Genomic DNA, 21988 nt, shown 5'->3' with positions numbered 1-21988 from the left:
AGAGCAAACATAATGTATTTTTTTTCAAAAAAAAATTGAAACTTAGTTATTTTTCTTTTTGAATCAAGAACTAACTTATCAGTCTTTCACTATCCAAAATTTGTAGTGTGTTGGAACCCACTTTTTGCCACTTTAATTGTGCAATTCAAATTGTATGCTATTTAATTGTTCCATGTAAACTGCATTGAATATTAATATCTCACAAGACTGTAGGCATCAATGGTTCCAAATCTGCATTGAGTTACTGAGAAATGGATCTTCTTTGCAAGTGTGCCATGTGCTATTATATGTATTTCCCAATGGTAATGCAGTATTTTATTTAATCTATTAATGACTAATGTTTGATAATGTTTATAATATGAATGGAACTTTACCTAAGAGAAGTTCTATTTACATATATATTTTATATTTCAATAACAGGTATTAGTAAGAGTTCTAGTCAAAATAAGTACGGTCAAAATTATATGAAAAACAACAAATGCTTGGTCTTAGGCTACATACTTTTCACTTTTCGGTGTAAAATTCTTCAGCTGCACAAATGACTTATAGGACTATCTCTTAGAAAGTTTTTTTTTTTAACATTTTTATTTATTTTTGAGAGACAGAGAGAGAGTGCGAATGGAGGAGGAGCAGAGAGAGGGAGACATAGAATCCCAAGCAGGCTCCAGGCTCTGAGCTGTCAGCACAGAGCCCCACCGAGCTTGAACCCATCAACTGAGATCATGACCTGAGCCCAAGTTGGACGCTTAACTGATTGAGCCAACCAGGCAACCCTAAATTTTTTTTTTAAATGATTATTTTTGAGAGAGAGAGAGAGAGAGAGAGAGAGAGAGAGAGAGAGAGAGAGAGAGAACGAGTGGGATGGGGCAGAGAGAGAGGGAGACACAGAATCTGAAGCAGGCTCCAAGCTCTGATGTCTCAGCACAGAGCCCAACATGGGGCTAGAACCCACAAACTGAACCATGAGATCATGATCTGAGCTGAAGTTGGTCACTTAACCCACTGAGCCACCCAGGCACTTCCTAGGACTATCTCTTAATGCTCGGATAACCTCTTCCTGGTATTTCTTCTATTGTTGATTTTTAACATAGTTATCTGTAATTGTGTGAATGGAGTTGAGTGGAGAGGTACTAATGTTCGTTCTAATTAAGGATACATAATCGATTCCTATAGTTATGAAGAGGATGACAGGCAGTGCAACTGCCCAATATTTTTGAGGCCAGTAGGTTGAGCCTCAGGAGTTTAGCCAAGAGTCAGGAGATATATGAAGCCTAATTGGGAGCTTAAGAAAAGAACAAAGCCCAAACACGAATAGCTCTTTCTGAAAAAGGCGACGGTGAATTTTTTATCATATTCCCTGAGGCTTTAGACAATCTGTGGTGGCGCACTCGCCACTCATGCCTCTCAGGCCTGCATGATTCCCCCCGCCCCGCGCCCGGGTCCTCTGCGCAAGCGCCAACCAGAGAGCCACGTGGGAGAGAGGGGACCTGAAGAAGAAAAGGCCAAGAGCGCAGGCGCGCCGCGATCCTCCGGCTGGCGCATGAGCTTTAGAACTGTGGTTACAGCCCCCTTTGTAATCCTGTCTTAAGTTCCATAGACTCCTCGTAGAAACTTTGGAACTATTTTCTGGTAAGTGGTAGTGGTGGGAATTAGGTTGGGAGAAGCTCACAGACTTAAAAAAAAAAATTCCTATCAACAACTGCATCTTAAACAGGGTAAAGGCCTCTTTGAATTTTCGAGTTTTGTGATTCTTCACATCAGGCATCGCCTAAAAGTATGTTTAAAAAAGTGCCAACTCCTGAGTTTCATGTATGAGATGTCTTCCTGTCTAGTACAGTCACCACAAAGCATTTTGTAGGTGCTTCGTTGCGTATGGCGCTGGGCGGGTGCTGGTGAGAGAACCGCACAGACTGCGTTTCCATCCTCAGGGTATTCGTAATGGAATGTGAGATGAATTAAAAAGAAAAAGTTTAAAACCCAAAATTAGAAGAAAAAGTGAGTAAGACATGTAGGGTTTTGTTTCTATTTCAGTAAATTATCTCTGGAGAGGCTTGGTTAGGATACGGTGGTTAAAACTGTTGAAGCTACAGACCTCCCTCACATTATCCACCTGAAAAATTGGAATTCATGAACACAGACTCCTTCTGTACGACAAAGAATCTGCCTCTCTTGCATTTAGGCTCAGATCTCCTCTGTCCGAATGGCTGAAAGCAATGGAAATTATTAGGGCTCCTCGTAATTGATCACGCCTGCCAAAGCCGGATTGATAGCTATGGTTGGGATTTAGGAAAAAAAAAAAAAAGTCCACGTGACTTTGCAAATAAAAATAAATGGGCTACTGAGGTACTAAAAATATATCATTAAGTAGCCCTAAGAGACATCACAAATAATTTATGTATGTTTTAAGCTGGTCAGTATGAGGTTTGTATTTAAATGGCCTCTTTTCTCAATTCGAATTGCCTTAGGCTTCTGGCTATTTAAAAATATTTTGTATTCATGAACACTTCTTTTATAATTGATGTGGATGTTTGCTTATAGCCTGACTCTAATTTGTAAGCTGGGAAGTTCGTTTATTTATTCATTCCACATCTATTACATATTACTGTGTGCCAGGTATGACGATAGTGACTCGTTTTTAAGTGAATGTTAAAGCCTGCTTATATTTTTGTAAGCTTTATTTACCTAAACTCTAGGAAATCATGTGTGGAGAACAAAACAAGGCAAGATCAATTGGGCCTATCACACTTGCTCTAGATTTCTATTGTAGCACATATCACACTGCTTTTTTACATTAACTTTGCCTGCTGGAATGAGGGTAGAACATGGTCTAAATTTGATCATCACTGGGTTGTCAGCATGTAACACAAAACCTGTGACAAAGTAGAGACCCAAAAAAGGTGGTTTGGATTAATAAAGCATCACATAAACACACACCAGTTTTTCTAAGAAATTTTTATTTTCATTGGGTGTTCAGGCCATTTCACATTGTGTGATATGTTCCCCTAGGAAACAGCAACATCTTTTCACAAAAACCTTTGTTATCTAAATATCTTTCTTCCAGAATTTGACTGAATATTGAGCTGAGGCACTTTGACATCTTAGTGAAGTCTGATTCAAGTCATGTTTGTAATAATTAAGACCTTCAGGTTCAGATTGAGTGTTGACGTGAGAGCAGCTATGTTATACTGATCTTAAGAATTAAGAATATTTTCCAGTTTGCCTGTTAGGTAAAAATAGGCTTTGGAGAAGCAGTTCTTCTCTGGGAGATGCTGATGGTGGGCTCTCTGAGGAGCCTTTCTTACCCATTCAGCATTAGTTGCTTTCCATGTATTCAGTGGGTTTACATCCACATAAATACATTTTATGAGTGCTTTGAGTATGCAACAATGCTGAAAGGAGACAATAGTCCTATCCAGCCAGAGAGTTATTTAATTTGTGTGAATTCTTGATCATTTTCATTTCAGTTAGGAGTCAATGGGGGTACTTTGGAATAATATCCCTGGGGCTTCATTTATCAGAGCTCATACAGAATTGTCATTTACTATTGAGTAGATTGTGCACTGCACAAAGAAACCCATCTAAAGTGCACACTGTTTGTATCGTAGACATTACCAGTTTGAATATTTATCGTGCATAAAATCGTGAATTTATCGTGAATAAAATCTGCAATTTTATGGCAGAGGACAGTGAAGTGTCTTGTTCTAGTAAAATTAGTATGTTATGACACATTTTCTGACAAATGGAAGTAAAATGTCTTGAGAAAAAGGTACCTTGCTTTTTAAAAATTTGCACAAGTGCTCTATGTGGGCTAGCAGCAGCCTGAACTTGGACAACTTACATAAGTTTTTTGGCCTTCAATTGAAGATGTTAATACTTACCTTGCTAAATTGCTTGAAAGTACTAGACTTGCCTGGCACATAGTCAACTTTCAGTAAATGTTTTTGTATGACTATGAAAGTACTGAGGGTAATGTTTGTGCTAAAAGTTTAATAAATTGCAACTCACTTTTGTCTGGAATAAGAGGAATTTAGAAAGATTTGAGTGTATATGTAAATAACTATATTTGAATCTTTGAATTTGTTGAATGTTTTACACTTTACACTTAATTTTTTTTAATGTTTATTTATTTTGGAGAGAGAGAGACAGACAGTGTGAGTGGTGAGGGGCAGAGAGAGGGAGACACAGAATCTGAAGCAGGCTCCAGGCTCTGAGCTGTCAGCACAGAGCCCGACGCAGGGCTCGAACTCAGGGACCATGAGATCATGACCTGAGCTGAAGTCGGATACTCAACTGACTGAGCCACCCAGGGGCCCCTACATTTTACTCTTGATTACTACGTGATACTACCTAAAATGTCCCTAGCAGATACTTGGGATCTTTCTTTATTTTCCTGAGGGATTCATATCCAGTGTAAGGAAACTTATGACTATGTGTCCTACTAGTGACTGACTTGTGGTTGAGCTTCTTTTGGAATCCTAAGATATTGGAATCCTAGGTTTAGATGGGACCATTTGAATTTCTCTTTATCAAATGTGCTAATCACTTAATACACAGGAGTAACTGTGGTATGCACTAGGGCTATAAGATAAATAAGATACTGTTGAGAAGTTTACATATCTTTGTGTGAACATTTCCAGAAACTATTCACAATTACTAAATTGATTTTTAGGCATTTGTCTTATGACAATTCAAAATTTGTCTTCCTATAACTTTCATTTATTGGCATTAGTTTTACTCTTTAGGGCATGAAAACCAAGTCTCATTCTTACCTTACTACAAAAAGTTTTTCTTACATATTAAGATAATTAAGTTTTTTCTGAAACGTTTTTTTTAACTTTTAAAAAAGTTTATGTATTTATTTTAAGAGACACAGAGACAGCATGAGTTGGGGAGGGGCAGAGAGAGAGGGAAACAGAATCCTGCACTCCACGCTGTCAGTACAGAGCCCAGTGCGGGGCTCGAACCCATGCAATCATGAGATCATGACCTGAACCAAAACCAAGAGTCAGACTCTTAACCCACTGAGCCACTCAGGCATCCCTGGAACTTCTGTTCTCCAAGTTAAACATCACTGTATTCTGCTGCTTTTCTTCAGACCTTGTCTCCATCTTGCTCACTCACCTGAATACCTTCCAGGTTGTCTACTTACCTTAGGGCGTGGTACCCACCAGGGGGGTATTCAGAGCTCCAGGTGTAACTGACTAAAACAGGATACAGCTGGGTGATTACTTCCTGCATTCCAGATACTGTCCCTCAAATCTCTGACATGATTTGTATTCCTAACTGAGTGATCAGTGTGTACTCTAAGGTTCCCCATGCCTAACATATTAAAAAGAATTGTATTTATTTTGCACATGTTACTGTATAAGGTAGTTTTTGAAAAAAGGATAAATGACGTCCCTAATTCCTTGAGGAGCTTTTAATACACTGTTTCCAACAATTGAAATGGGAACAATATTGAAGGCAACCTTAAGTTCCAGATTATTGAATTACCATTTCTAAGTCATTTTTGCTCCAGTTGATTAAAGCCACTGGAACTCATACATTTTCTGACAGCTAAGAGGTGAGTGGACAAGGAAGGACTTCTATAGGGTTGCATTATCTCTGTATAAATTAGTCTCTCACTTAAACATTTTTTTTTCTTTTTGATGAACAAAGAACATGACAGGGAAAGAATTGTTCTATTTCTAACTTTAAGCATTTACTAAAAAAAAACCAAAAACCTTAGTATCCTCTCAACACTTATTTTTAAGTTAACAAATGTGCAAAACTCTTTATACCAGGTGACTCAGCATTTGGAACAACTAGGCCTGCCTAGCAGAATACCAGAAGATGCCAGTTCTAACTCAGCCACAATTCACAGGTGTGTACAGTGCTTTGCTTTGCTCCTTTTAGTGTAGGGTAAGGACAAACAAAGATGCACTAATCAAGTGGAAGATAGGGACAGGGAAGAGACTTCTGTCTAAATAAAGGGAGCATGCTAGGAAGCAGTAGGGGTAGAATTGAACGGATGGTATGTTAGTTTCCTAGGACTACCATAACAAGTTAACCTGCTTCTTTGTCTAGATCTCTCTTTCCATTTTCTAATAAAGATCCCAGTCATTTATAGGTACTGGGGGTTAGGATTTGAACATCTCTCTTTTGGGGGATACAATTCAACCAGCAACAAGTGAGATGGCACCGACATGGAAGACTCTAATGATAGGTAGAAGAGTATGGGTTTTATTCATAGGCCGGGGGACCACTGGAAATTTCAAGCCAGGGTACTAATAAGATAGCTGTTGCAGGAAGGTCAGGTTGCAAGCAGTATGCCTCAGTATACTGAACTGAAGATGAAGTTCAGAGGCTGTGATGTTAATTAGGCTGCTGTGATGGTGTTCCAGGAATAATGTGAAGAAACATTTATAAAGGAATATGTGGAAGAGTGCATTTTCCTGAGATGGCTGCAACAGTGTCTCTCATACCACTTGCTCTTCTGCGATGAGACCTTCTTCCACTCTCATCAACAGGTGGTGTCTGTTTCTCTATGAATCTGGATAGATACAGTGACAGCTTTGACCAATAGAATAGATGACCCACAGAAAGTGACACAGTACCAGTTATATGCAAGGACCTTTTCTGGCCCAGCAGCTTGAACTCCCTATCCCTTGGAAGATAGCCACCCTGGAGGAAGGTTGATTATCCTGAGATCACCATGCTGTGAGAAACCCCACCACCACTGGGGTACATGGAGAGCACCCGGAGTTAGCCAGGATGAGCATGAGACAAAGGAGGTCCCGAGGGTACAACATTTAGAGAGGCACTCACGCCCAGGTACATGACATGAGAGTAAGTACCTCCTTAAATTTTGCACTCTAGGAGCTTTGCTCTTACGGAGGCACTTGGGAATGAGTACCTCCTTAAATTTTATGCCCAAGGTACCTCTTTCTCTTGCCCTACTTGTCACTCTTCCTAGAGGATGATACACCATATGGTGCGAGAGAGCTAGAGAGAGGAGAGAGAGACAACCTGAGAATGCGTGCACTTGCGCACAGGAGTGAGTTTGAAGCACCACAGCTTTGCAAAGCATTTAAGTGAGAAAACCATCCTGAGTAGTGATCCTCTGGCCTCAGCTACCAGCGGTGCCACGTGAGTGAGATGAACCACCAAGCTGAGCCCTCCTAACTTCCTGATCTACAAAATCATAAGTGAACCAAATTGGTTGTTTTAATCACAGAGTATTGGGGTAGTTTGTTATACCACAGTATATTAGTTGAACTACCCTCAAGTCTTGCCAGTATTATGTGATGCTAATAGTTGAGTGAGAAACACCAAAAAGCACTATATTTACTCAGTTCTGAGAGAGTAGAATATGTTTGATTACTACTTCTAGAGAAGGGATGAAGACAACGATGAGAGATTATAGTCACTGGCAGCCTAGGAAATAGAATCTGATGCTTCACTTCTTCAGCTCACTGCTTAAGCTACATAGCTATACAACTCTTAATATTTGAGGTTGGCCAGAACAAAAAGATGTACACACTCACAGTTTGAGTCCTTATAGAAACAAAATCCCTGTCTGTTTTGATCTATGTCATGCAGAGAGATGTGAAATTCCCGTTTTAAAGCAGATGGTCTGAATTCTGAAGCTAAATGAATAAAATTGTCCTTGGATCCCATTAGCCCTCATGTGGGAAGGAGGGGGGGGGTCCTATAGCTATTTCTTCTTGGCTTTGAACAAATCAAGCTTTGAATGAAAGGTTTATTTTTATGAAGCCTGAGTTTACTAATTTTTCATTGAGTACCACTGTTTCACGGTAATTTACACATTCTTTCAAATGACTGTTGGCACATTTACTTTTTTTTCCTTTGAGGCATTTTCTAATTACTTGTAAATGAAGATGAGGAAAAAAGAAAATTTGGACAAAAAGTTAAGAAAAGGACTCTTTGGTGGAGGAGGTGTATTACACATAAAATTAAAATATAATAGATATTTTAAGAGCCTTTATTCTATTTTATAGGTTTCTCTGCTTGCTTCTACAAGTGGGCAGTGAGTAAAGGTTTCCTAACCCATTATTCATTTCTGCAGGATGTTAGACATTTTTATGACCTTCTAGAGCACTTATAATCTGTACTACACAATTTAGCACCTAATTATATTCTGTCTCGTAATGTTCATTATTATGTCATTGTATGATTCTTGTCCCCTCAAGTAGATTATATGATCTTAAAAGGCAAGGAGCATGTATTAAACTTTTTCTGTATTTGCATTCCATCTAGCATAGTGCTGGACACAGTATCCGCTTGGGAAATTTTAATTGATAGAAGTATATTAAGTAATTCTGGTCCCTCAAAGCTCAGTGAATTTGTCTGTAGAGCATTTGTCATGGCTGTGGACACGGAGATATTTCAGCAAGTTACTTTTCCTTTCCTCAACTTTCCTTTTCTTTGTCATCAGTGAAAGTACCAAGGTGACGGGTTGCTTTGACTGGGAAAATGACTTCTTTTCTTTTCCTTCAGTGTCAGACCAGGGCAGGTGAGAAGCAGAGAGACCATTTTCATTCTGATGTAGATGATGGCTGGCATTTTTCCTCTTTATTTTTCCAGTTGGACAAGCTAGCTAATGGTGTCTAACCTAGAGAGAGGAGTGGTCTCTTTTAGTTGGGCAACTAGTCTAAATGTGTTGGCAAGCCTTACCTTTATCTTATTTTGCATGAACATGCTGTTTCTCAGGACATCAGATAAACACAATTATTTTTTCTCATTTTGGTAAAACGTACGTAACACAAAACTAATAATTTTAAGTGTACGGTCAAATGACATTTAGTACATTCACATTGTTGTGCAAGTATCACCACCATCCATCTCTAGAACTTTTTTTTTTTATCATTCCAAACTGAAACTCTGTCCCCATTAAACAGTAACTTCCCATTCTCCTCTCCCCCACCCCTGGCAACCACTATTCTACTTTCTGTCTTTATGAGTTTGACTACTTGTGTTATGTCATATCAGTGAAATCACAGTGTATTTATCCTTTTGTACCTGGCTAATTCACTTAGTTTAATGTCTTCAAGTTTCATCCATATTATAGCATGAGTAAGAATTTCATTCCTTCTTAAGGCTGAATAATATCCATTGTAAGTATATATCACATTTTGTTCATCCATTCATTGGTGGACATTTGGATTGTTTCCACCTTTTGGCTACTGTGAATAATGCTGCTAGCAAGATGGGTATACAAATACAGATCACGTTATTATGAGCACCAACACTGATTCAATGTTGCACGGTGAGCAATGTATCCCTCTCAGCCATTAAAATACCTGGAATAATCAACATATCTCTGGAATTTCATAATTTAAATTTAGAGACTTAAGTACTCACTGAGAAAATGTGGCCTGAAACCTTTTTTTAGAGTAGATCCATAACCAATACTTGCATTCAGTGTCTTTTTTTTTCTTTTCTTTTTATCTATCAAAATGCTTCTAGTCTCCAGTTTTCTTCCCTTGGATTCCTGCAAGGTATGTCCTCACTGCTATGCAGCAGGACTACAACAATCACATTCTAACTGGCTTGTATACCTTGGATCCCCCTTTTCACCTTTTCTTAGAAAGCACAGCTTTGGTCATTTAACTTTACTGGACAGAACCTTTCCCAGCCCATCATCTACAAGACAAATTGTCTGGCAGTGACGCCCTCTTTTTTTTTTTTTAATTTTTAAAAATGTTTATTCTTGAGCAAGAGACAGAAGACGAGCATGAGCAGGGGAGGAGCAGAGAAAGACAGAAACACAGAATCAGAAGCAAGCTCCAGGCTCCAAGCTGTCAGCATAGAGCCCGATATAAGGCTTGAACTCACAAACTGTGAGATCATGACCTGAGCCAAAGTTGGGTGCTTAACCAACTGACCAACCCAGGCACTCCAGTGAAGGCCTCTTCTAATCTGCCACCAGCTTGCCTTTCATGTCCCCCTTCTTTCACTTCCTTACACAGACTCGGCCCAAATGTCTTCTCATTACATGCTGGACAAATCATCGTTATCTTGAGCTTCCTCATTGCTGTTTGCTCTGTCATGTATAATCTTTTTTTTTTTTTTTTTGTGCTGCCTTTAAGTTTGCCCTCAAATCTGTTTCTCTAAATCTTTTTTAAACAACCATGTTTGAAAACAACTGCTTGTTCTTTTGAATATTTGTGCACTCACTGTAAGGTTAATTATGGTAAGATGTCTTTGTAATAGCTAATGGTTTTTGAGTTCTCAGGCTTGGGCTAAGGGCTTTGGTAGCAGTAATTCATTTCATCTTTATTGCCATCATATATACTATTATCCATCATATGTATGATAAACTTGAGATTTAGAGATGCTACCCAACTTGTCCCAAATCACATAATTACTAAAGGCAAATCTAGGGCTTAATCCCCAAATTCCTGTTGCTGAAACATCATTTTATTCTTTTTTATTAAAGTTTATTTATTTATTTTTGAGAGAGCGAGCAAGAGAGAGAGAGCAGGGGATGGGCAGAGAGAGAATCCCAAGCAGGGTCTGTGCACTCAGCACAAAGCCTGATGTGGGGCTCAAACTCACAAACTGTGAGATCATGACCTGAGATGAAATCAAGAGTAAGATGCCTAACCTACTGAGCCACACAGGCACCCTGTGGAGCATCATATTAAATGTGTATCAGTCGCCTTAATTAGATTACAGGCCCTTGGGTGAATAGAGTATTTACCCTATGGTATCTCCCATAGGAACTGTCCATAAGGGTCGAGGTTAGTAGAAGATTGCCCATTGACTGGAAACTTCATTTTTCCTTTAAATAGCTCATTGTGGATGTGCATAATTATTCAGTTGGTTACTTCATACTGTTTCTTCAAGACCAGGAAAGCCTGATTAGGTGCACTTCTGAGATACTTCCTTCTGTCATAACACATCCCATGCTGCTTGTATTTATCCGTTACCTACTTGTCTCCACAGCAACATCTTTGCTTGAATTCCTACAGCCTAGAATAGTATCTTGCACATAGGCTGAGTAAATGGTTATTAAATGAATTAACTACATCTGTGGCCATTGTAAGAGTTGGTTTCTAAATGTGTTGCTGTTACAGAGTTGAGCAATGCCTAAGTCCAATGAAGTTGAAGAGGGTATATTTTTAAAGAGGCATAATGGGAATGTAAATGAAAACATTATCTAATTGTACTGCAACTTGCATTACATGATATAATGATATTTGTGTTACTTTTCATGGAGGGTGTTTGAGTATAAGCAGTTGACGTCTCTATTCAAAGAATGGAGATTCTGTGACCTAAAGGCATGAGTGTATTTGGTCTGTAGATAGCTTGGGAGCAGGTATGGTTCAAGCTTTCATACAATATCCTTTAAAATTAACCAGTTCTCCTTTATTTCTGGATATGTGTTCTCCAAACAAACTTCTCTAAAGTTTTTTTTTAATGTTTATTTATTTTTGAGAGAGAGAGAGGCAGAGAGAGAGGGAGGCATAGAACTCTAAGCAGGCTACAGGCTCTGAGCTGTCAGCACAGAGCCTAACATGGGGCTCAAACCCATGAACTGTGAGATCATGACCTGAGCTGAAGTCCGGCGCTTGATCGACTGGGCCACCCAGGTGCCTCTCCAAACAAACTTCTGATGAATTACTGGATTTCTCAAATACCTTGATACTTAAAAGACAATGCCATAGAGTGCAGATACTAATATTTTGGTCACTGGAAAAAAGTATATATATTTAAAAACATAGCAGAAGAAAAAAAAATAAAACATAGCAGAAGATTCTTTGTATTTAAGTATTTATAAGTGTACCATTTCTTTAAAAATTGAAGCAGAAAAGCTTAAGAGTATTAAACGATGGTGATGATACCCCAGAAATTTCCACAGAGGTTTTGTTGGAGAAGCCAATAAAACTCTTGATTTCTCTATATAGATAGAAACAGCCGCATCTGGCACAATGCTTTGCCATAGTAGGCATGTAACAAATATTTTTTAGTTTTGTCAGTTCAGTAGAATACAGTAGTCTAAAGCAACATTTTCCCGTCATGACACACATGATAGATGTTATTTCAACTTTCGAATACATTTCTACATGCCTACTCAAGGTTGTTTCATGTATACTAGTTGTGATCGTGCTTTCTCCCATTCTGGGGAGAATGTGTATGAGTGTAGAGTATATTATTACCTCTATTATTGTAGAGGCAACACTAACAATAACTGATTGTAATACTAACAATGATAATAATAACAACAATACTGATGCAGCTAGGATATTTTAAGTATCAGTCTGATCACTGTTTTGTTTATAACTGTTTAATAGCTTCTTGTTGTCCAGTGTCAGTCCTTAAGCTTTTGTTTGGGACACAGGGCTCGGTATGGTGGTAGTGCCAGCCGCACTTGGGTTATTATGTCCCGGCAGGATGCAGATTCACTCTAGCAAAGGCCTTCAGGCCCCACCACATTCCATGTCACAAAACTATCTGAAAAAACTCAAGAGAAGCGGGAATAACAAACTTGCTGTTCACGGTGGGTTCAGCTTGTCAGACAGGAGTGGTGGGGTATATATCGATTCCTGGGTGCTCAGGATTATGAACTACTCTAGGGAAATCTCAGAGGCATTTGATAGGAGCCAGCTTCTACCTCGGACCTTCCTGAGGGTTTGTTAAAAATGGAATGACAGAAATACTTTTGGCCTGATATGAGGTTAGAGGGACCACACAAGGATACACTTACTTGATTTTGATGGTTTTATTTTTGAGTACCACTCCATTGCTTCCTAGTTCTTTGGCAATTTAATTTTGAGAAAAACTCAACTTTTTTTTTTGTATCACAGAATTTTAATTTTCATTGAATTTGAGACATTTTAAAACATTTTCTTTTCTCCTTTATAAACCAGTTTATGGTACCTCCTGAAGGATTTCCAAGGCAATTTGGAGCAATTGAGTCACTGGTAGACAATCCTTTAATATAGTAAAGAGTAAATAGTAAATAACTAATTGATTTTTTTTTTTTTTTGTACTCACATTATGGTGTAATGGGAAGAGAGACTAGGTTCAAATCCTGGTTCTACCATTTGCATGTTAGATGTTGGGCAATGTAGTTTGTTCATTCATTCAACAGATTTTACAGAGTTCTTACTTTGTGTCAGACATAATATTAAAGCTCTGAGGAGAGAGGTCAAATTGAAATGATCCCTGAACTTTCAGAGATTTTAGTCTATAAGGGGAGATTGGCAACTAAATCGGCAATTACGATAGTGTACCATGGAACTATGTACAGTGGTGATGCCCTATGGAGCTAACACCAAGGCAAGTGTGAATCAGGGGTGGGGGAGGGCATTAAGGAAGGCTTTTCAGGAAAATCCATGGTTAAGCTGAGACTCAAACCGAAGTACAGTTTAGTTGAGTATAGATATGGAAAGAACGTTCTAGCACCATGAATAAAAGCTGATGGAGACATGAAATAATATATTTACAGATAAATATTAGCTATTCAGTATTGCTGATATGAATGTTTTATCTTGAGGAGACAAAGGAGATAAATCTAGACAAATGGTTCCATTTCCTTTTCTCTAAAATGAAGATAATTATATGTATCTCATGGATTTGTTGTAAGCACTCAATGAAACAGTGTATGTAGAGTACCTAGCACATAGCTGCTCAAAAATGTTAGCTCCTTTTTCTCCCCACCATCTACCTTCCTCTGCCCTTTCTCAATTCAGTTTTTTTCTAAGTAGAAAACACCCAATCAATGGTTATCAATTTTTGAATAATGGCTGTGTTTAGGAAAGTGGAGGAAGAATCAAAAAGGGTTTAAAACTGTGTCTTTTTTCCCCCTGGGTTGTGGTATGTTGAAATGAATGGGGCAGTACTCGGCAGCAATGTTACTTTATTTTGACACTGCACAGTTTCCTGTGTCATCACAGTCAGTGTGTGAGGATGGCCTTGGTTCCCAGAGGGCACTGCATTCTTGGCCTGCCTGTTTGATTTGCTGAGTTCAATGCTGAGCACAGGTCATGCGCACTGGAATGCCTGGAAAAAGTCTTGGAATGATGCTAATGTGTGTGTCTTCTTTTCCTTCACCATTTTGAAGTCTCTGAATTTGGAAGTGCTTCAGAAAGCACCATGTTTAAATATGCATTTTTTTTCCTGGGTAGTAGGTTCATAACTTATGATGCAATAAATATTAAGGATCACTACTTTTGGGGAATTTTGGGTTCACATCTTATGTTTCTTTCAGGAGCTTTGCCTTGGGTTGGGTTCTAATAAGAGTTACCTAGTCTAGAGAGATTTTATTTATTCCACTGTTTATTGTTAATAAGAAATTGTTATTGGTGCACCTGGGTGGCTCAGTTGGTTAAGCATCTGACTCTTGATCTCGGCTCAGTTCATGATCTCACGGTTTGTGAGTTCCAGCCCCATGTTGGGTTCCATGTTGGGCTCCATGCTGGGTGTGAAGCCTACTTAATTTTTTTTAACATTTATTCATTTTTGAGAGAGAGAGAAAGAGTGCGAGCAGGGGAGGGTCAGAGAGAAAGCAAGACACAGAATCTGAAGCGAGCTCCAGGTTCCCAGCTGTCATCACAGACCCCGACGTGGGGCTCGAACCCATGAACCGTGAGATCATGACCTGAACTGAAGTTGGATTCTTAACTGACTGAACCACCCAGGCACCCCCAAGCCTACTTAAATTAAAAAAAAGAGAGAGAGAAAAGAAATTGTTATTTATACTCAAATGCACTTTCCCCAAATATTTGTCAACTATAGATATCTTTCATCATTTCTGTCATTCCTAGGTACCTTTTTTTTTTTTAATGTTTATTTATTTTTAAGAGAGAGAGAGAGTGTGAGCAGAGGAGGGGCAGAGAGAGAGAGAGGGACACAAAATCTGAAGCAGGTTCCAGGCCCCAAGCTGTCAGCACAGAGCCTGATGCAGGGCTTGAACTCAGGAACCATGAGATTATGACCTGAGCCTAAGTCAGATGCTTAGTGACTGAGTCACCCAGGCGCCCCTGCCTTCTGTTCTATTACTTACTTAATATTTTTCTTTACGTCTCTAGCCTTTTAAAAACTTATATAAATTTAGCCTCATCCTAAGCAAAAATACTTATGAATGCATGGACTTCATTTATATTTTTCTAATACAGATTCAGGCACATGTTAAAATAAAAAAGTAATCTCCTACCTAATACAGAGGTCACTTATGATCTGTTCTCTTCATCTGTTTTGACATACAGCAGCAAAGTAGTTAAAACAGAGACAGAATGGCACACAAAGACTAATGTATTTATTTTTTGGCTCTTTAAGAAAAAGTTTGCCAACCTCTGACCTAAAATTATTTCCATGCCATCACATAGCACACTCTATGAAATGTTAACTGTAGCACTTGTGAAGAGACAATGTATATTATTTTTAGTCACATTTTCCAGAATCAGTAAATACTCTTTTATTTTGGAATTGATATATTCAATTATAAATACTTATGTTCTGAGAACCTTGGTGACAACCTTATCTAAAACCAAAAGAAAAACACAGACATTGAAAATAATTGATATATTTTTAAATAAAGGGAATATTTAAAATATTTAATGGTGCAAAATGCATACAATAAGAAGTAAAAAATTCCTTGCAAGGAAACCCCAATCTCACCTTCTAAAAACAACATTCCTTGTACTTCCTGCAGTCATTTTCTGTGCATACTCAAAGTTAAATACATTTTTTGATTCTTTAAAACATTGCTTCTTTTTTTTAAATGTTTATTTATTTTTGAGAGACAGAGAGAGAGAAAGGACAGAGTGTGAGTGGGGCAGGGGCAGAGAGAGAAGGAGACCTAGAATCCAAAGCAGGCTCCAATCTCTGAGCTGTCAGCACAGAGCCCAATACAGGGCTCAGACTCAGGAACTGCAAGATCATGACCTGAGCTGAAATCGGACTCTGAACCAACTCAGCCACCCAGGTGCCCCTAGCTTCCTTTTTAAAATGAAAAAAAGATACAAATATATACAATTTGCTTTTCTATAACTTAGGTATATTTCTGTTGTATAGACACCTAAGTAATATGGCTAGTTATAAATTGTTTAATATTACTTCAAAGTGTTTATTAAGAGCTTTATTGAGATATAATTCACATGTCGTGAAATTCACCCATTTTCACTGCACCATTTAGTGACTTTTAATAAATTTACAGCATTGTGCAGTCATGAGCTCAGTCCAGTTTTAGAACATTTTAATCGTCCCCGAAAGATCCCTCATGCCATTTGCAGTCAATCTGTTCCTATCCCCAGCCCCAGGCAACCACTAATCTACTTTCTGTTTCCATAGATATGTCTTTTCTGGACATTTCACATAAATGGAATCATGTATTATATGATCTTTTGTGTCTGGCTTCTTTGACTTAGCATTTCAAAGTCACTTTAAGGTAAAAGATGGGAAAGTTTCAAATAACCCTAGTTATCTTTATTCTTCTGCATAGGATGCTGTAGTTACAGTCAATATTTAGTTCTCTTTCCTTTAGAAGTTCGCTGTTGACAAGTGACCCAAGATCTGGGTAACTTCTGCAGTTCTTGAAATTCACAACTTCCCAAATCTCTTCCCCTTCACACATGTGGAGCCACAGATATTTGTGCAGCAGAGTGAATGGAAGAGGCTGCTCACCACGGGAGACAACAGGTCTAGGCAGCTCTGTGCCTTGCCAGCCACCGTGAGGGGGACAAGATCTTGGCACAGCTATAGCAAGTGTTCATCATCCCAGTGTGCTATGCCATGCAAACCAGGAAGTTCACCTGTAAGTCTTATGGCTTTGATGTGATGACACCTTCTAGGTGTTCTTATGAATGTGCTACAGAGGCCCACCCCCAAGATCCCTTCTCTCAGGGCTGCTTCTCTGTAACGGCTAAAAGCCTGTGCATGGACTGTCAAAATCATTGAGGAATTGAGTTATTTTTCTTATAACATTGAGTATAGATTTACCTCTTCCTTTTTTTTTTAAGCTTATTTTGAGAGGGAGGGAGGGAGGGAGGGAGAGAGAGAGAGAGACAGAACGAACGTGCAAGAAGAGGAGGGGCAGAGAGAGGGAGAGAGAGAGAATCCCAGGCAGGCTCTGCACCATCAGTGCGGAGCTGGATGCTGGGCTCGAACTCACAAACTGTGAGATCATGACGCGAGCTGAAATGAAGAGTCAGACGCTTAACCCACTGAGCCACCCAGGTACCCTTTACCTCTTCCTTTTTAACAATTGAATAGAAGAATTCCAATGTTTTGATATCATAATTTATTTAATCAGTTCATTATTTAGTTTTTCTTATTATTTACTATAAGCTGGTAAATTTGCATATTTTTGCCTTCTTATGCAGTAACATTTGTACAAGGGGACTTGTTGGATTACAGGCTGTGCACATTTCAGATGTTGATCTATGTTACTTGAAGTGATAGGTTAACTAGTGGTCTCCTGACAATAGCCAATTGTGGTACCTGTGGTAGGTATGCTGTGGGTACAAGAGCAACGTTTTTTGTTTTTTTCTTTTAATTTTTTTTAACATTTATTTATTTTTGAGAGACAGAGAGCAAGCATGAGCGGGGGAGGGGCAGAGAATGAGGGAGACACAGAATCTGAATCAGGCTCCAGGCTCTGAGCTTTCAGCCCAGAGCCTGATGAGGCACCCAAATCCATGAGCTGTGAGATCATGACCTGAGCCGAAGTCAGATGCTCAATTGACTGAGCCACCCAGGCACCCCAAGAGCAGTGGTTTTTAATGAGAGGGTGTGAGTGGGTGAGGATAAGTACCTTTCAGAATGTCTTGGGGATGGGAGTGAGTTCGAGTTATCTGACCAGTCTCTTCAAGTGATTCTGATATGGGCACCACAGGATTAGAGTTGGTTTCCTTGTTTTCCACTGAAAAGTATGAATGCTGCTGTGAGAATTGTATTTGGAACTGAGCTCATCAGGGCTGTCATAAAAAGCATTATGGTTTGGGATTTGTTCTGTTCAGTAACTCAAAGAAAAGTAGCCAATAGAGCAGAAGAAAGTGACCCTACAAACTGATGCTAAAAACATCTCTGATCTATGTTGAGAAAATATAAGCCGTCCTCAAGGAAGAGTGTTACCCTTGCTCCTTATCAAACGTTCAGTCCAGACTGTCCGTTAGGCATTTTTCTCTCCTAGTATACACTCACTGCTCATGTTAACCTGTGGAAATAAGAGAGGGATGGGAGTGGGAAATCCACACATGCACCACCACTTGTGAGTTGTTATTTGCATTAAATAACAACCAGCAGCCAGCTGATCCCTGGAAATCTACTTTTGCACTATAATAAAGTAATCCCAGGGTTTAGTTTCAAGTTATAGGACAGTGATACTCAGTAAGGTTTAAGGAGTGAAAAAGATGAAAGAGGATGTTTCTAAGTGGGTGCAGAAATAGTCGCAAAGTTAAATATTAATGAATTAAAATTCTTTGAATCACTGTGTACTGTGAAATAAAGCAGCAGTGTGGGTCAACTTCAGAATTCTGGTATTTTCATCTCTGTTGGAATTTTTTGGCAGTGATTCCCAGCTAAAGGTTTATGGTGAATAGAATATACCATTTCTACTGATCAAAGAAAGTTATTTGGTGTCAGAAAGCCACTTGGGAGCCAGAGTGTTTACTGGGTAATTTCTTAATGAGTTCTGGCACATGGTTCTCATCTTTTTAAGAGGGAGGAATGTAACTCGGAATGCACAAAGTCAAACCATGAGTGTTTTGGCAGATGTGGAGATGCAACACAGCTGGAGAAAAACTCCTGTCTTTGAAATCTCATATCTCAAATGCTACATCAATTTTTAAACATGTTCCACTGCCAGTTCAGATTTTAATATGAACAGGAATTAGGGGATGTTTATTGATGTAGTAAGAAAACAGATCAGACTCTATGCACTGGTTGCCCTTTTTGTCTCCACAAATTATTTGTGAGGACAACAAGTGGGGCACAATGAGGGAGGGTAAAAAGGTGCTCTGTTGTTGTTCTGTTGGCACAAAACCCAGCAACCAGGACATCTGAGGTAGTGATTTATCCTGTGACATTTATCCTTCACCTGCTGGATGAGCAGGACTCTGGTTAATCAGGGAACACTAAGCACTGATAAGTATTCTTTTTAAAATGCTTGTTTTCCATTATAAAGTAATACACATTTATTACATAAGATATAGGAAATGAAAAATTTAGTGAAGATGTTGCTTTGTGCAGCTCCCAGCTTTCTGTCTTTGTCTTTCTGGTCCAATACAACTTGAATAAAGATCTCAATTCCCCCATGTCACACAATTTCATTCTCCAGTAGCAGCCAACAAGCATATATCAAGTTGCACAAACTGAGTCAGGAACTGGACCAGTGCTGAAAATACAAAGGGAATGGAGATTTGTTTTTTGATACACAAGTCCTAATGGGTAGTATACATGATAAAAAATTAAACTAGTGATTAAATCTGAGAAATTACAGTATGTCCAGGGCTGAATGAGTCTGTAGAAATAAGAGAAAAAATATAGGCGTCGTGGGTCACTAACTGCTTGATCTGATTTGTGCTCTGGCCTTGGCTTCTTTACTTGTGAAATGAAGGGCTGGGTGAGATGACATAAACAACTTGTTTGGTCTGCCTGGGACTTTCCCAGTTTCAGCGCTGGAAACCCCTTACCCCAGGAACCCCTTACTCCCAATTTTAAAACTGAAAGTCCCTTGTCCGAGGATTCCTCAAAGTCCTGGGCAGACTGAGAGTTGGTCAGCCTATTTATGGGCTCCTTCTAATTTTCATATCCTATGATTTCTTAAATAACAAAATTCAATTGAGTACATTTTAAAGATCTTACTGGCTTTATTCAACAATTCATTAATTAGGCAGCATTCAATCTAGTAGATGGAATGGAGCTCTGAGGAACTGTACAGAGTGAAAGACTTTTATAAGCAGAACAGGTGGAAACAAGGAAGTTATGCAAGGCAAAAAAGTAAGTTGGTTATTGTAATGTTGTTTTCCTTCAGGGGAATGCAGGGGCCTGTCAAGCAGATTACTTAACTAGTGCTGATCAGTCAATTCATGACTGTTTGATTTAAGATTCCATTTCTGGGAGCTGAAACTGTAATTGAGTCTCAGTTTGGTGATGTGGGGCTTACCATAAGTGACTCCATTTTGGACCTATTGTCTCATTTTTACCAGATTGTGTATTGAAAAAAGAGGATTTCACGAGGTTTATATGACCACATGATAAGACACTTAGATTGGAATACTGTACATACGTTAACAACACTATTGTTTTCTTTAAAAAAAAAACACTAAAGGGTAAGTTATTTAAACACATTTTAGGTAAAAACAGACTTTGTGACAAAAAACAATATTATATTTGTGGGGAATATGGGTGTTACTCTTTTAAGAAAATATTTCACAAATAAGTATCTGCCAGCATTTTGTAGAGTTAGAGAGTTTCGTGCAAACAGCTGCCTTGATTGTGATGCTCAGTTGAATCTTCTCGGAATCTGGTGTAGTAGAAGGAGTCCTGACTTAGCAGTAAGGCAGTTTTTGATTTTTTGTTTGCTAGCCATTAAAAGCTGGAAAAAATAACAGTATCTTCACTGATAAAATTTGAATAATAACTATTTGGCAAAGTTGTTAAGAAAATCACAGAGAATACTGGTATGTAGTAAATGATCAACAGATACTTGTTTTGTTTCCCTAAGCAGTTTGCTTTCTTTGTCTTTATGTTTGTTTGTTTGTTTGTTTGTTTTTTAAAAGTAGGCTCCATGCCCATCGTGGGGTTTGAACTCACAACCCTAAGACCAAGAATCGCACACTCCACTGAATGAGCCAGCCAGGTGCTCCTCTATAGTTTTTAAATTAATGGGAATTGGATCTGATTGGGACACAAACAAGAAAGGCACTGTTTATAGAACCTTACCCCAAAAATATTGAACGTGAACACTGGTGTATGTATACATATAATATATACATATTTATATATGAATATATATTTCCTATTAATGTTGCCCAAGAGAGCTGAAGCATGTCCTAAATATCACTACTCAAAATTAAGATCCAACCTAAGTCATACCCCATTTAACTGCTGAAAGCAACTATTACAATTTGGTAAACACTGATTTAACTTGTTAACCATGGATTAAGGCTAATGATTTATTTGTATTTTCATGACAATAAAAGAAGCTACAGTTTTGTAGGTAAACTGTATTCGGTATTGATGCACAGGTTACTCTAACAAGGATAATTTTAAGTTTAAAACAAATACTTAAAGTAAAAAATTTTGAACGTACACCAAAAATGATAGGTAATAAGCAATAGTGGTTTTTAATTTATTCTAGGGTGCATATATTACAAACACTACTGTAGGAAGTAATGACCTAAAGTAAAAATAAGATAAACATAAAGAAAAAAAAATCTGATGCCATAATGCATCTGAAAAAAAAAAAGTAAAAATGCAAAAGTTAGTTATACACGTTCACTGGTGATTTAAAGGCCAAGAGGACCCAACTCCTTGGTGTGTAACTATTCGAGCCAGAGATACTCGCCTGTGTTCAAGATAAGCCAGAGATACTAGCCCGTGTTCTAGACAGCAAATGATAGTATTCCTTCCCCAGCTCTACATTTTTACATTTCTTAGCTAGGAGACAAGTGTCAGTTTGTATTACATAGCCCAAGTTATTTTAACATCTCCATGTTCATTTGTCCGTATAGACAAAATGTTGGCCACTGCAAACACAGCATTAAATATTTAATTACCTAGTTCAACGCTCATTACCACAATGCTGTTGTGTACCCATTGTGTGCATGTGCGTTGTACTAGGCACTAAGGAGGGGTGAGGATGAAGATAGACTGAACAAATAAAATGGCAGGCATATTTCTTGCCTTCCAAGAGTTTGTGGTTTGCTAGGGAGGCACAATTTTACAAAATAAAATAAGTAGTTTAGTTCAGATTATTTAAATATGAATTTTTAAAACCGTTTCACCCAGAATGAAAAAAAAAATGGGATCAGTGCCA

At 38.5% G+C, this 21988-nt stretch overlaps 1 long non-coding RNA gene across 1 annotated transcript; it reads left to right on the top strand.

Annotated features, from left to right (window-relative positions):
* The first annotated feature begins 946 nt into the window (after positions 1-946).
* On the top strand, positions 947-17019 carry LOC123379941. Its single transcript, XR_006585026.1, has 3 exons — positions 947-1629; positions 5784-5863; positions 17001-17019. It is a non-coding gene; the product is annotated as an uncharacterized LOC123379941 (long non-coding RNA).
* The last annotated feature ends 4969 nt before the right edge of the window (positions 17020-21988 follow it).

This window comes from Felis catus, chromosome C2 (assembly GCF_018350175.1).
Source record: "Felis catus isolate Fca126 chromosome C2, F.catus_Fca126_mat1.0, whole genome shotgun sequence".
Taxonomy (NCBI): Eukaryota; Metazoa; Chordata; class Mammalia; order Carnivora; family Felidae; genus Felis; species Felis catus.
Note: the sequence above shows the minus strand (reverse complement) of the source record. Positions and strands in the feature narration are given on the sequence as shown.